Below are 17,318 nucleotides of genomic sequence, written 5' to 3'. Positions count from 1 at the left end.
GGGGGCAACTATGGAGATGACCGAAGAGGTGGTCGAGGAGGCTACGATCGGGGCAGCTACTGAGGCCGAGGCGGGGACCATGGGGGCTTCCGAGGGGACCGGGGTGGTGGGGACAGAGGTGGTTTTGGCCCTGGCAAGATGGATTCCAGGGGTGAGCACAGACAGGATCGCAGGGAGAGGCCATATTAGCCTGGCTCCTAGGACCACCTGGAGCAGCCTTTTTTCCCGTACCCAACATCCCTGATTGTTTTGTAACCTTCCAACTCCATGGATTTTTGTGTTGGACTATATAATTGTAACATTCCTCTGGTTCCCATTAAAAACCATCATTTTAGTTAAAAAAAAAAACAAAAAAAACGAATGCAACCATTCATTGATAGACAGCTTCCAGATATTCAAACCGTATTCAGAAGAGGACATGGAATGAGGGATATTACTGCTGACATCAGATGGATCTTGGCTGAAAGCATAGTGTACCAGAAAGATGTTTACCTGTGCTTTATTGTCTATGCAAAGGCTTTCAATTGTGTGGATTATGACAAGGTATGGACAACATTGAAAAGAATGAGTATTCCGCAATGCTTAATTGTGCTTATGAGGAACCCGTACATAGTCCAAGATGCAATTGTTTGAACAGAACAAGGAAACACCGAATAGTGTAAAATTAGAAAAGTTATGTGGATAGGGATGTAGTATTTCACCATATTTATTCAATCTATATGCTAAGCAAATAATCTGAGAAGCTGTGATAAGAAGAAAAAAGTGGCATCAGGATTAAAGGAAGACTCATTAACAACCTGTGATACGCAGATGATACAACCTTGCTTGCTGAAAGCATAGAGAACTTAAAATACTTACTGATGAAGATCAAAGAGCACAGCCTTCGGTATGGGTTGCATCTCAGTGTAAAGAAAACAAAAATCCTCACCAAATGGAGGAAAGACTGAAGTTGCCAAAGACTTCATTTTGCTCAGATCAATCATCAACAGTCATGTAAGCAGCAGTCAAGAAATCAAAAGATGTATTGCATCAGGCAAATCTGCTGCACAAGATCTCTTTAAAGTGTTGACAAGCAAAGATGTCATTTTGAAGACTAAGGTGCACATGACCCAAGCCGTGATATTTTCAATAATCTCATATACATGTGAAAGTTGCACCATGGATAAGGAATACTGTTGAAGAATTGATTCATTTGAGTTGTGTTAGAGGATGATATTGAAAGTACCATGGACTGTCAAAAGAACAAACAAATCTGTGTTGGCAGAAGTATAACCAGAGTACTCCTTGGAAACTAGGATGGCCAAATTTTGTCTCTCATACTTCAGACAGATGAGGAGGTACCAGTCCCTGGAGAAGGATATCATGTTTGGTAGAGTGTAGGGTCCAAGAAAAAAGGAAAACCCCCAGTTAGATGGATTGGCACAGTGACCACAACAATGGGGTTAGACTTGGTAACAATTGTGAGGTTGGCGCAGGACCAGGCAGTGTTTCGTTCTATTGTATACAGCGTCGCTATGAGTCAGTACTGACTCGATGGCACCTAACAACAACAGCAACAACACATCTTCATGGGATCAGATGCCTCATCTTTTTCTTATGGCGTTGCAGGTGGTTTTGAGCTACTGACCTTATAGTTAGCAGTCCAGTGCTTATCCTACAATGCCACCTGTGCTGCAGTATGTTTGGTGGATGTTGAATATCTTGTTGTTTGTGGATTTAGGACTATCTTTGTACTGCTTTTTGTCAAAGTTATGGCATTGCAAACTTAAGTGTGGCTTATGCTTATTGAGATTTTTCTGGAAGTTTAATAGATAACTTGGTCTTGTTAAGTGCATTCGGGTCAGTTCCAATCATAGAAATGCTGTATAAAGGGTTGTGTTTGTGTGTGTGTGTGTGTGTGTGTGTGTGTGTGTGTGTGTGTGTGATATCCCTGTGGAAGAAGAAAGCTTATTTTTTTTCTGTGGAGCAACTTGCAGAGTTGATCCGCGGACTTCGTGGTTCATGGTCTAATGCTTATCATCTGGAGCCACTGTGCTCCTCATACATAACCTGTTGTTTTTGTTGTTAAATGCTTTCTAATCAGTTCTGACCCACAGCACCCCTGTATAGTGTTTCCGAGGAGCTGCTGGTGAATGTGAGCTGCCGACCTTGCTGTTCAAGCTGACCTTGCAGTCCAGTGCATTAACCCACAGTGCCACTCCAGGCTAATGAGTGTTTATTTGAATTGTTTTTCATGTTAATATACTGCTTTCTTGTATGTGGGTTGGAGTCCTGGTGTGTTGCTATAGGATAAGCACTGGGCCACAAGGTCAGTTTGAGCCACAAGGTCAATGATTCAAACTCACCAGCAGCTCCTCATAAACCCTATATAGGTAGTTTTGAGTCAGAACTCAGTCAACAATGCTTAACAACAACAGCATACTACTTAATTTAATTATAAATCCTTGTTTTTTGTGTGTGTGTTGCTTGAAAAATATCTTAACCTTCTACTCTGAAGAGCATGTTAGCTTCTCCTTCTGCCAATTTTTAATTTATATGTGACAGGCAACAACTTGAGTTTAACACACATGACAACATCACCCAAAAACCAACGCAGATAGGTTGTTGTTGTTAAGTGGCATCAAGTTACTTCCAACTCATATCGACACTCTATAGGGTTTCCAAGGATCAGCTGGTAGGTTTGAACCACCAACCTTATGGTTAGCATTCCACTATTTATCCTATAGCACTACACCAGTACTCCAACCCAGATGTAAATCCCACAAAACCAAGCACATTGTCATCAAGTCGATTCCGATTCAACGACCCTGTAGGATACACAGAGTGGAACAGATCCATAGTGTTTCCAAGGCTATAAATATTCAGAGAAACAGATTACCTCATCTTTCTCCCACAGAATGGTTGGTGGATTCTAATCACTGACCTTTTGGTTAACAACCCAACACTTAACTCACTGTACCACCAGGGCATATATAGATGCATCCAAAATAAAATGAACCTACAAGGTCAGCAGCTCGAAACTACCAGCAGTTCTGCGGGAGAAAGATAAGGCTTTCTACTCCTGTAAATATTTACAGCCTCGGAAATACTATGCAGGGTCACTATGGGTTGGAATCCACTGGACAGCACTTAACAAATTTGTAAGCAAAGATATCTAAAAATAAAAAAGAGACACTAAATGGTGTAGTTACAGACATCAAATGGAGAGGAAGTAAAACCAGTATCAAGATAGACTAGAGTGGGCCTTTGTGTGCGCACCTTGGTCCTGTCTCCCTCCTCCTCTCTCCTCCGCCAGCTTCTTAGTGTTTGGCCACCCTGCTCTGATATGGCAACCCACGACCCCAGCGTCCTGATTAGTGATGATGAGCCTGGCTATGACCTAGATTTGTTTTGAATACCTAATCATTACGCAGAGGATTTGGAGAAGGTTTTCATTCCTCATGGACTAATTATGGACAGGACCGTGCGGCTTGCTCGAGGTGTGATGAAAGAGATGGGAAGCCATCACATTGTAGCCCTCTGTGTGCTCAAGGGGGGCTATAAGTTCTTTGCTGACCTGCTGGATGATATCTAGGCACTGAACAGAAATAGTGATAGATCCCTTCCTATGACTGTAGATTTCATCAGACTGAAGAGCCACTGTAATGACCAGTCAACTGAGAACAACAAAGTAATTGGTGGTCAACTTTGACTGGAAAGAATGTCTTGATTGTTGAAGATACAATTGTCACTGGCAAAACAATGCAGATGCTGCTTTCCTTGGTCAGGCAGTATAATCCAAAGATGATCACGGTCGCAAGCTTGCTGGTGAAAAGGACTCCTTGAAATGTTGGCTATAGACCAGACTTTGTTGGCTTTGAAATTCCGGACAAGTTTGTTGTAGGATATGCCCTTGACTATAATAATACCTCAGAGATTTGAATCATGCGTGTGTCATTAGTGAAAATGGAAAAGCAAAGTACAAAGCCTAAGACAAGAGTTCAAGTTAAGTGCCAGAGTCTAGAAACATCTGGAGTCCCGGTGACCCGACCAGTAAACTGGTGTGTCTTCTTGCATGCACCTTCTCCGCACTGCCTCAGTTTTGGACGTTAGAAATGTCTGTTGCAGTTCAGAACTCTTTATTTGCACTATAAGCCTAGAAGCTATTGGTTCTCTAGATGGATGGGTTGTGGTTTGACTTGTGAATGAAGTCTCTGAAACCAAGCCACTAGTAAAAGGTAATAATTGAAGTTGTATCTGTATGAAACATTTAAAGAGAAGATACATTAGTTTTGTAAATTGGTTATTTTAATTTTTTATATATTCATGCAAGATCAGTAGTAATTGGATCCTGTTCGTTATACACCATGTGTTGCTGAGAAGCAGTGAGTTTTCCTATCAATGGCAGTGCTGAAGAGGTTGACTGTGTCCCAGATCCAGTGGCCTGGACTAATTACTAGTAGTGTTGCCATTGTATTAACTGAGTTGATCCACTTGTTCAGGTGAACCTTTGTCGATTGTTCCTTTAAAATAGAAATAAAATTTTTAAAAAGACTAGAATGTTTTAAACTTAGGAAGATTTAATAAATTACAGGGAAACCTCAAAGAACATTAATCAACCTCATCAAAATTAAATTTTAAAAAAATCTTATAGGTCTAGTAAACACTAAAACAACAGCAGTGAAGAAAATGATAAGAAAATCCATTATCAAAATGAACTCAGCACAGAAAAATATACAGAATGAAGAAATGATCAGCACCACAAAAAAAATGAAAAGGCAAAATTACACCAATAAATTCATATCTATTGATAATTATACTGAATCTAACTGGAAAAAATACTTCAGTCAAGAGACACAGAGTAGCAGAATGGATCAGAAAACCTGATCCATCAAAAACCTCAGAGATGAGCACAAAAATAAACTAAAAATCAAAGGTCAGAAAAGCATATATCAAGCAAATGACAATCAAAAAAGAGCAGGAGTAATGGTATTATTTTTTATCAAGTAGGCTTTACAGGAACAATAGCCAACAGAAGAAATAAGGAAAGACATTATATAATTATTTTAAAAGGTCAGTCCAACAAAAGGACATACCATAATAAATACATAAAATATTTACATGAAAAAAGCCCAAAATCAAACTTGAATTCTAGTGATAGGAGACTAATATACCACTTTTGATGAAGAACAGAACAACTAGAAAGAAATTTTAAAAGGTACAGATGATCTAAACAACCTAGTCAACCAAGAAGACCTCATAGATGTGTACAGAACACTCCACCCAACAACAGCACAATGTGCATTCTTTTCCAGTGCACATGAGATAATCTCCAGAAAATACCATATGTCAGGCCACAAAGCAAACCTCAATAAATTTTAAAACATCAAAATGCACTGCAAAGCATCTTTGCGATTACAGCGCTATCCAGGTAGAAATCAATAGCAGAAAGATCAACAGGAAAAGAATCAAATACATGGATAATGAATAAAACCCTGCTTAAAAACTACTGGCTAAAAAAGAAATGAAAAAATATTCTTAATGAAACAAGAAAGAAAACACAACATACCAAAATCCATGGGACACAGCTTAAAGCAGCTCCCAGACAACACTGAATAACATTAAATTGATGATTTTGAGTTATGGTGTTGGAGGAGAATATTGCAAATACCATAAACTGTCAAAAGAACAAACATCTGTGTTAGAAGAGGTGCAGCCAGAGTGAAGCCAAAGTGTTCCTTGGGGGACAGGATGGCCAAACTTCATCTCTCATACTTCAGACATATTGTCAGGAGGGACCAGTCGTTGGAGAAGGATATCATGTTTGGTAAGGTGGAGGGTCAGAGAAAAGGAGGAAGACCCCCAGCGAGATGGATTGTTAAAGTGGCAGCATCAGTGGGCTCAAGTGTGGCAACAATTATGAGGTTGGCCCAGGACCAGGCAGCATTTCGTTCCGTTGTACATAGGGTCACTATGAGTCAGTACCAACTCCATGTCACCTAACAACAACACAAGTTTAAAGCCACTTCTATATTTTTAAGTATTTGTTACAACAGCACCCCACTTCTGGTATCAAATCTGTATTAATTTCTTAGGACTCCTATAAGAACACAAGTTTATTCGCTGATATTTCTGGAACTCAAGTGGTTGGTTTGAGTTGTGTAGAGTCCTAAAGACCTTACAGAGTCATAAATTCAGTTTACAAGCATGACTGGTTCCCTCTGGAAGGCCACAGGGAGAATTTCTTTCAGCTTCTAGAGATTGTTCTTATTTTTAGGCTCATGGTCCCACGTTATATCACATTTTTTTACTCTGCTTTTATTAATGCATTGCTTTCTATCTGCTTTGATCCTCCTACCTCCCTCTTATAAGGACTCTTGTGATTCCATTGGCATGCCCAGATAATCTAGAATAATCTTATTTTAAGATAGTTAATTTTATCACTGCCTACCTTGCAGTTCAAATGGCTTTACAGTCTGGTGCATTAACTCACAGCACCACACCAGGACTCCATGACCATCTTTGTTGCTGTTGTTGTTATGTGCTTTGGAGTCGGTTCCGACTCATAGCGACCCTGTACAGGGTTTCTGAGGCTGTAAATCTTTACGGGAGCAGAAAGCTTTATCTTTCTCCCACGGAACAGCTGGTAGTTTCAAGCTGCTGACCTTGCAGTTCGCAGCCCGATTCATAACCACTACACTACCAGAACTTAGGTGATCATCATTCTACCGCAGATGATGTACTGGCGGATTGTTCTTGGGATGTTGCTAATTCATCTCTCATACTTCAGACATATTGTCAGGAGGGACTAGTCGCTGTAGAAAGATATCATGGCAGGTAAGGTGGAGGGTCAGAGAAAAAAGGAAGACCCCCAGCGAGATAGATTGGCCAAGTGGCAGCATCAGTGGGCTCAAGCATGGTAATAATTGTGATTTTGTCCCAGGATCGGATAGTGTTTCATTCTGTTGTGCATAGGGTCACTATGAGTCAGTACTGACTCAATGGCACCTAACAACAACAAAATGATGTACCGTGGTGCTTTACTAAAAGTTTTCCATATGGTATTTCATTTATTCTCACTACTATTCTTGGGAGTGGTATAACTTGTGAGTCAGTAGAAGCCTCACCATCCATGAAGGTTCAGTTCACAGTCAGTGCACCTCATATTGATCAGAGAAGCTTCTAGTTGTTTATCATGTTGCACAAATTTCAACAAAGCTTCCAGATCAAGAAAGGCTGAGAATAAAGACCTGTCAATCTATTTTTTTTAATGGCCAATGAAAACCTAAACATTACAGTGATCAAATCCACAACAAATCATGGAAATAGTCCAGAACTAGCAGTGTTTCACTCCATTTTGCATGGGGTTGCCATGAGCCAGGACTTGACTTGTTGGCATCATAAACAATAGCTATCCTAGGAAGTTCTTCTTGTTGTTATTAAGTGCCATCAGGTTATTTCTGACTCATAGTGACCCTGTATAGGGTTTCCAAGGAGCAGCTGTTAGATTTGAACAGCCAGCCTTGTGGTTCACAGTCCAGTGCTGATCCTACACCACCACACCAGGACTACCCTATTTTACATATGTTGTTGTTGTTGTGAAGTGCCCTCAAGTCGGTTCTAACTCATAGTGACCCTGTATAGGGTTTCTGAGGAGCAGCTGGTGAGCTTGAGCCGTCGACCTTGCGATTCAAACCAACCTTGCAGTCCAGAACATTAACCCACAGTGCCACACCAGGACTCCACTTTATAAATCATAGTTCTTAAATTTACTCATTGAACAAATATTTTATTGAGGGTGTAACATATTCCTGGCCCTCTTCTATCTTCTGGAAATACAGCTTGTAATGTATAGAGTCCCTGACTTCTTGTAATTGACATTACAGTGTAAAGAATAGACCACAAACAAATACACGTAAGTATGTATGAAATTTATAAGAGATAAGTATCTTGAAAATATAGTTAAGTAAAGAATAGTGTGATGGGGTGGGGTGGGGTCGATAATGTTAGATATATATGTCAGTTAGGGGAGTGTGATAGCTCCATACAATAAACACTGAGCTGACAACCACTAGGTCAGCAGTTCAAGCCCATCAGTCTCTTTGCAGAAGAAAGGTGAAGCTTTCTGCTCCTATAAAGATATATAGACTCAGAAACCCTATATAAAGCCACCATGAGTCGGAACTAATTCAAAGGCACTTCACAACAACCTGTCAGTTAAGGTCTCTCTGTGGTATTTAAGCATAATCTTGTGTGGAGGGAGCAAGACCAACCAGACAGAACAGACATTGAAGTTTGAGCAGCTCAGAGTTAACTGAGTAACTGGAAATGAATGACCTGGGGAATTGTAAGAAATGAGACTAGAGAAGTGGCCAAGGGCCAGATCATTCAGAGATTTATGTTTTATTAAAGACTTTGGGTTTTACTTGCAGGATACTTTCAGAAGGTTTGAGCAGAGGCAGGACATGATCTAATTTAGATTTATAAAGGATCGTTTTAATTATTCTTGCTGTTATTTGGAGAAGGGATTGGGTGAATATTTAGTAAGAGGGACTAGTCAGGAGGCTACTGCAGAATTTCAGGCAACAGAAGTGATGATTTAGAATGGTAGTAGTAGTGTTGTAAAGTGATCACATTTGATATATATTAAAGTAGACTCTACAGGGTTTCCGTATGGATTGAATGTAAAGTTTAACAAAATAAGTGGAATCAAGGATGACTCCATGGTTTGTACCTTGAATTAACTGGGTTAATGAGAGGTCATTTCCTGAGACAGGGATCCCTGGGGTGGGGGCGCAAATCAGTATGGGAGAAAGCAGTGTATGGAGTATGTTTTTTATGTCATCCCACTGTTTTTTATGTCATCCCACAGAAGATATCTGAGCAGGTGGATATGTAAATATCATATCACTCAACTTCTGTGTAAAGTTATTTCAATTTTTTTTTTTTTTAATTTTAAGTAATGAGTGATGTAGAGATATGGGATATCAACAGTTCTTTCAAGGAGTTTGCTAGTAAGGCAAGCAAACAAAGTCTTATGGGGATGTTTTCAGCTTGGCAATATTGAAGCATAATAGAAATGGGTGTTCTGACTGAAATCCAATCTAGCCAAGCCAGAATTAAGTGTCTCCTTCATACCTGCTTCCTTTTATCTTCATAGGTGTTAATGGCCTTCAGAGCATGGATCTAGATTTCAATTTCCTTTAAGAGTTCCTCCTGTGTGTTAGCATATCATCCGTGATTTACTCCTGGATGGCACTCAGCACTTTGAATTGTAATTGTCTGTTTTCTGATTAGCACATCGTCTCCTTCTTTACAATCTAGAAATTCAAACTTGTGATTGAAATTTATGAATGAAATCTCATGTATTACTGCCATTCAAATTTTCATGTTAAAATAACTATATCTAATTTTCTCTGTAAGTTTCAAGATACTATGCTCTTTGTAAATATATTTTTTATGTTTAATTTTTATGCTTGGGAAATAAAAGTGGATGGATTATAATTCTAATAAACTGCCTTTTAAATGATTTTATGTTCTTTATGATGTATATCAATTGAATACAAAATCTAGTATATTTTTATAAGTCATTGCATGTCAACAATTTTAATGATAACCTGTGGCACTCAATAGAGCCTTCTTGTATGATAAAACATGACAGAGAATAGAGATAATTTTCTCCATTTTATTATTAGAAATGTATACATTGAGTAGATATTAATTTTTTATATGCATCCTAAGCTTTTGTAATCCTATTTGGATAATTCTAATATTTTTGTGTTCATCAAGATATTTTCCCCTTATTTTACCATACAAGTTTCAAAATGTTGCTTTTAACTTACATGTTTTTAATCTATTATAATCTATTTTTGTGTATTGCATCAAAGGTATCTACTGTTATTGTTTTCCTCTCAGTCAGTTGTCTTCAGTTGACTAAGAAGTCAGTCTTTCACCCACTGATTTGTAAGGCTGCATTTGTTATATATCAAGTTTCTATATATACAACATCCTTCTATTTCAGAAAATTCTGATTTGTGCCTTGGCCTTTATAGCAGGAACCCTGCTGATACAGTGGTTAACTGCTCCTCTGCTAAGTGAAAGGTTATTGGTTCAAACTCACCAGCTGCTCCGTGGGAAAAGGTGTGCCAGTCTGCGCCTATAGAGATTTACAGCCTTGGAAATCCTATGGGTCAGTTCTGTGTGCTACAGGGTCACTGCAAGTCAAAATCAACTCAAAAGCAATGCATTTGGTTTGGGTTTGGGGCCTCTATATCAATCTCTGCACTGATTCCCACATTGTGTTCATTATTTTAGCTCATACAGAGTTTTGTTATCTGATGAGTAAAATGTTGTTGTCGGGTGCCATCGAGTCGGAACCGACTCATAGCGACCCCATGCACAGCAGAAGGAAACAATGTCCGATCCTGGGCCAACCTCACTACCGCTGCCACACTTGAGTCCATCAATGCTGCCACCTGGCCGATCCATCTCGTTGGGGGTCTTCCTCTTTTTCTCTGATGTAATTTTTTCTTCAGAATTGTTTTGGCTATTTTTGGATTTTTTTTTTTTTTTTTTTTGACAAAAAGTAGGCCTCAATGGGTTTGAATTCTATATTTTTAAAGATTAATTGGGGAAATATTATCATGTCTGTGGTATTAAATCTTCCAGTCCATAAATATTTATTAACTGTTTTTAAAAAATTCTTTAGTACAGGGTCTCTGTGAGTAGTAACCAACTCAACGGCACACAACTACCACCACCTCTACCCCGTTGTCCATCTCAACACTACGTCCTACAGTGTTACCAACTAAATAAGGATTAGTCAGCTTTTCTCTTTCTGTGTGTGTACTTCATGAGGTGTGGTATGCCTGTGAATTTCTCACCCCTAAAATGTAAATAATCCTGTCATTTCAAAATATGAAAGACACAAATATTGTAATACCCATAAAGAAAATGTTACAGTAGTCACCAAGTAAACCAATATAAGGAACATTTTTTTAATAAAAGAAGCCAAAGCATGGTAGAATCTTTTCTAAACACTTAGTTTAACAGGAATGTTTAGTATTCACCATTTTATGTCCTGTCAGAGTTTCCCTTCCATTTAGTCTAGGCCTATAAAAGATACTTGCTTCCTTTCATTCAAGCACATTTGCTGTCTGCCCACTGAATCTCATATGCTCGACACTCTCTGGGGTATAAGTGTATAACTTTTTCCCAGAGTACAAATGAACTTTACTTTTAATATCAAACTTACTACTTTATTTGAACATTTATAATTGTCATTAATCATATGAAAATATAATTTTGTTGTATGATCTTGTCAGGATTCTGCTTTTACCAATAGCTGATAGCATTGGTTTCTAAGTAGCAGTTCAATAAGTTTTGTTTCATTTTTAGAGGATTCGTAATGCACTTATTTAGGAATCTGATGTGGCACAGTAGGATAAGCATTGGACTGCTAACTGCAAGATGAGCAATTCAAACACACCAGCCGCTTCTTGAAAACCCTATGCAGGATCACTATGAGTTGAAAGTGACTCAGCAACACTTAACATCAGCAACGGTGGACTTATTTGTGTTTCTTTTTGTTTTTGTCTAGAACTACCTTTCTTAAAGTTTATGCAGAAAGATAAACCTATCCCCAAATTGAAGCTCTTTTTCTTCCATGTGAGCTCAGATTGATAATGAAATTGGAGAATTAAGACTAGAGTTAAAGACAATCTAGATGATCAGAACTCACTAGAGATAATAAAGACTAAAGTGGACACACAAGCTCCAAGAGCAGCCAGGGAGAAAATCAAACTCTTAAGTTAAATGATCCATCAGGCACCTTTCTTAATGAGAAATAAGACAGATGTATACAGCACATTAACAACCTAGAATAACCCAAATTTTGTCAAGTTGAGAAGCACAATCCATTTTATGACCGTGGAGAGAATCTAAAACCAGCCTCAAAAGACTGCATACTAGATATATAAATACTAGACTGTTTAAAGAAGTGGCCGTTGATATGTGCATTTATGTGTTATGTTGCTTAAAGGCAAACATTCCCCGTGTGTTTTCATTTGTTTGCTTTAAGCTGGTTAAGATTTCCTGAGTTTTCTCTTTTTTTGAATATAGATCTTAGTTGCTAAGTGCTGTCAAATCGGTTTCGACTCACAGCGACCCTGTATAGGGTTTCTGAGGAACAGTTGGTGGGTTTGAACTACCAACCTTGTGTTTGCATTCTAGTGCCGACCATAGCATCACACATAGCATCACACATCTATTTGTCATAGATGTGGAGAAATTGGAACTCTCATGCATTAATGTTGATAATCTTTATTGTGATTTAATTGACATATCATATCACCACAATTTTAGACTGTTTTAAATTAACCTAAGAGGAAACCCATCATTCCTAATCCTCCTAGCCTTTCTTCCCACTTCACCTCGGTAAATACTAACCTACATTCTATCTTTATAGTTTTGTTCTTCTGATCATTTTATATCAATGCAGTCATATAGTATGTGGTACTTTGTGTCTGGCATTTTTCACTTAGTGTTTGATTTTCAAGGTTCACCTACGTAGCAATATAATACATTGCTTTTTTTGTGACAAAATAATATCCCATTGTGTGGATGCACACATTTTGCTTATTCATCAGTTAATGGACCTTTTGACTATTACCAATTTTCTGCTATGAGCCTATGTTTACATATGTGTGGATATATGTATTTTCTCTTGGTATGTACCTAGAAGTGGAATTGCTGGGTCAAATGCTAACTCTTGTGTTTAATCTTCTGAGGAATCACCAGTTTTCCCAAGTAGTTTAACCCTTTTACCATGGTTGTCATTTTTAAGTGTCATCAGGTTGGTTCCAACCCATAGCAACCCTGTATAGAGTTTCCGAGGAGCGACTGGTAAGCTTGAACCGCTGACTTTGCAGTTCAAATGGCTTTGCAGTCCGGCGCATTAAACCACAGCGCCACACCAGGACCTTTACCATTACTACCAACCATATATAAAGATCCCAGTTTTTCCACAGTTTGGTTAACACTTTTTCTTCTCTTATCTTTTTCATTCTAACTATTCTGATGGGTGTGAAGTGGCATCTTACTGGTTTTGGTTTGCATTTCCTTCATGGCCAAAGATGTTGGGCATCTTTTCATGGGCTTAATGGACATTTGTATGTCTTCTTTGGAGAAATAACTATACAGATTCTTAGCTCATTTTTAAAATTAGATTATTTGTGTGGTTTATTATTAGAGTTCTTTATGTATTCTACATATAAATCCCTTATTAGATATATGATTTGTAAAACAAATTCTTCCAATCTGTGTGTTGTCTTATTACTTTACATATTCATGTCTTAATATTTAAGTGGATTTGTTGTAGGTTACATACAGTTGTGTGTTTACACCATTTATTTCATTTGAATTCTGATATGATTAGGTTTAATTCTACCATATTGCTATTTGTTTTCGTTTTGTTCCACATCTTTGTTGCATTTTTCCTTTTTCTTCTGATTATAGTTTAAGTATCAACAGCAATGTATTTCACTTCTCCTCTCATGGCCTTGATAATATTATTATCACAAATTCTAATTTAACCCTACACTGTGTTGTTTTTGGAGTCCTGGTGTGGTGCTGTAGGTTAATATGCTGGACTCCAAGGTTGATTTGAAACGTGAGGTCAGTGGTTCAAGCTCACCAGCCACTCCTTGGAAACCCTATACAGGGTCACTGTGGATCGGAACCAATTTGATGGCACTTAACAACAAGCGTGCTGGTTTTGGAGTCCTGGCATGGCACTGTGGAATAAGCACTGGATTAATAACCGCAAGATTGGGGGTTCAAACCCTTTACAGAGTTACTATGAGTCTGAACCAATTCCATGGCACTTAACAGAAACAATATTGTCTATGTTTTTTCATTTGTCCGTTGTTAAACAGTTAAATAGTAAGAAAAAATATTTTATATTTGCATACATATTTACCATTTTCAGTGCTCTTCATTATGTATATTTTCATCTTGTATCATTTTCCATCTGTCTGATAAATTTCCTTAACAGTTTTATAGTGTCATAAAGAAAACTATTTTCATGTAGGACTACACAAATTTATAACTTTATATGATGAAAGACAGACACTATAACAGAAATTTTAAAGAAATGAATGGTTGGCGGAAAATGAGTAAAAAAAAAAACATGTCAGAGTAACAACAATATATAATAATAACAGTAACCATCATGAGTGTGTGCTGTGTTATGTAGCCCACGTACTAAGCACTTTACTGTGCATTTTCTTTAACGTTCTTACAATAGCCATTTGAGATTTGTACTCTTTTACCAATTTGCAAATTGCAAATTTAATAGTTAAGTGAGAATAACATATAAGGACATAATGTGCCTAACATTCAAAGATCTTTGAAAAGTCAATGTTGTTGTTATGTGCCATGGAGTTGGTTCCGACTCATAGGAACCCTGTACAGGGCTACCGAGGCTGTAAATCTTTACGGGAACAGAAAGCCTCGTCTTTCTCCCGCAGAACAGCTGGTAGTTTCAAACTGCTGACCATGAGATTAGCAGCCCAATTCGTAACCACTATGCTACCAGAGCTCAAGGGGGGGTCCAACTCATAGAGACCCAGTATAGGGTTTCCAAGGAGCTGCTGGTGAGTTTGAACTGCCAACCTTGTGGTTCAAACTGACTTTTCCATTCTACAGCTCTATACCAAACTCCAAAAAGCTACTGTTCTCTTCTAAGTAAGAGCATTTCAATATGTTCAAGTGCAATGCTCCTGAAATCAATGTTAAGTGTTATCGAGTTGGTTGTGACTCATAGCAACCCTGTATAGGGTTTGTGAGGACTGGCTGGTGGATTTAAAAGGCAACCTTGTGGTTAGCAGCCCAGTGTTTATCCTAAAGTGCCATACCATATATTGCTGCTGTTGTTAGCTACCGTTGGTTCAGTTCCCACCCATAGTAACTATGTACAACAGAATGAAACCCTGCCCAGGTCTGTGCCATACTCACAATTGCTGCTATGCTTGAACCTATTGCTGCTACCAATGTGCCAATCCATCTTGTTGGAGATCTCACTTTTTTTCACTGACCCTACAGTTTACTAAGCATGATGTCCTACTCTAGGGACTGGTCCCTTCTGATAATATGTCTAATATACGAGAGACGAATTCTGCTCATCTTGGCTTCTAAGGAGCATTCATTCTGATTGTACTTCTTCCAGCACAGATTTATTAGTTCTTCTGGCAGTCCATGACTTCTCCAACATCGTAAGTCAAATGTGTCAATTATTCTATGGTATTCATTATACATTGTCCAACTTTCACACGCATAGGAGGCTGTTGAGAATACCATTGCTTGGGTCAAACTGACATCTGCTCTTGAACACTTTAAAGAGGTCTTGTGTCACAGATATGCCTAATACAATAAGTCATTTGATTTCTTGATTACTCTTTTTATGGGTGTTGATGGTTGATCCAAGCAAAATGAAATCTTTAACAACTTCAGTTTTTCTACATTTATCATGTTTTTTTGTTGATCCAGTGGTGAAGATTTTTGTTTCTTTGCATTGAGGTGCAACCTATACTAAAGGCTATGATATTTGATCTTCGTCAGTACTTAGCTTTCAGCAAGGAAAGTTGCATCATCTGCATATTGCAGTTGTTAATGAGTCTTTATCCAATCCTAATGCCATGTTCTTCTTCATATAATCCAGCTTCTCAGATTATTTGCTCAGCATACAGATTGAATAAGTGAAAGAAGACCATCCTGGCACACACCATTCCTTAAACCATTCAGTGTTGCCTTGTTCTGTTCGAATGACTGCCTCTTGGTCTATGTACAGGTTCCTCATGAGCACAATTAAGTTTTGTGGAATATACTCTTTCTCCACAATGTTGTCTATAGCTTGTCATAGTCAATAAAGCACAGGGTAAACATATTTCTCTGCTTTCAGCCAAGATCCATCTGACATCAGCAATGATATCCCTCATTCCACATCCTAGTTTGAATCCAACTTGAGTCTCTGGCAAGTTCCCTGCCAATGTATTGTTGCAGCTATTTTTGAATTCTCTGTAGCCACATCACTGTTGTTATTGTTTAGTGCTAAACAATAACATAAATGTCAAAGTAATGCTTAACTTATTTCGTAATCAAGAAAACAAACAATCCTATGAATATTGACATGATATGAAGAAGAAACACTCATAAGCTTTTGGAAGCATAAATTAGTACACTTTGAGTTGCCATTCAGTTTTCCTGTTGTCATTTTAAAAGTATGTATCCTAGATTAGACGACTATCATTTTGAAATCTTTGTTCAACTATCCAAGGAAAAACAACTTTTATGTACATGTGTGGTGGTGCAGTGGTTAAGTGCTTGACTGTGAACCAAAAGTTTCAAGTTCATAATTACCCAGCAGTTCTAAGTGATAAAGAGCTGGTGTCTGATATATATTTATGCTGTTTGTTGTTATGTGCTTTTGAGTTGATTCCAGTTCACAGTGGCACTATATAGGGTTTCTGAGGCTTTAAATCATTGAGGGAGCAGAAAGCTTCATCTGAGCCAAGAAAAGTCCATGGGGCAGTTCGGCTCTGTCACATGGGATCATTCTGAATCAGAATGGAGTCAGTAGCATCCTACAGACACATATACACATGCACACACGCACATGTCTGTGTGTATATAGATATATTTTTGTGATGGAGAATAATTGGAGATATCTTGACCATCAATTGCAGAATTTCAAAATGAGTGTGGCTCAGCCATAAAATGAAGCAGCCATGGAAAAGAATGAGAGTGAAAGGAACTAGGTTGAAACTCCTTAGGGTCTGCTGGTGGAGGGCATTTTCAAGATGTTCTTGTTGTTAAGTGTCATCAAGTTGCTTCCAACTCATAGTGACCCTGTATAGGCTTTCCTAGGAGTGGGTGGTAAGTATGAACTTCCAACCTTGCGGTTCAGACCAGCCTTGAGGTCAGAGTGCTTATCTTACAGCACCACACCAGGAATCCTAAATTCTCATTAAGACTATATCACTAGTCCCATATATATGAATATTGTTGTTGTTAAATATCATGGAGTTGATTTCAACTCATAGCCACCCTGTATAGGGTTTTCTAGGCTTTTTGCAGGATCAGAAACTCTTGTCTTTCTTTCATGGAGCAGCCGGAAGGCTTGAATCTCAGACCTTGTGGTTCACACGCCAATGCTTATCCCAACAGAAAAAGTTGTAGGAAAATGTACATAGCAGAACCCGGTTTTTTTAAGGGTATATGTATGTGTATATATATATATGGAGCTCTGGTAGCGTAGTGGTTACGAATCGGGCTGCGAACCG

The 17,318-nt window shown here is 38.3% G+C and overlaps 1 protein-coding gene and 1 pseudogene across 1 annotated transcript in view; both read left to right on the top strand.

Annotated features, from left to right (window-relative positions):
• Window positions 1-17,318, top strand: part of ITFG1 (integrin alpha FG-GAP repeat containing 1) — a 392,891-nt gene that overhangs the window by 222,978 nt on the left and 152,595 nt on the right. The gene's annotated exons all lie outside the window — the stretch shown is intronic.
• Window positions 3,326-3,971, top strand: LOC102830035 (annotated as a pseudogene).

The sequence above is a fragment of the Chrysochloris asiatica genome, unplaced genomic scaffold, assembly GCF_000296735.1.
Source record: "Chrysochloris asiatica unplaced genomic scaffold, ChrAsi1.0 scaffold00204, whole genome shotgun sequence".
Lineage (NCBI taxonomy): Eukaryota > Metazoa > Chordata > Mammalia > Afrosoricida > Chrysochloridae > Chrysochloris > Chrysochloris asiatica.
Note: the sequence above shows the minus strand (reverse complement) of the source record. Positions and strands in the feature narration are given on the sequence as shown.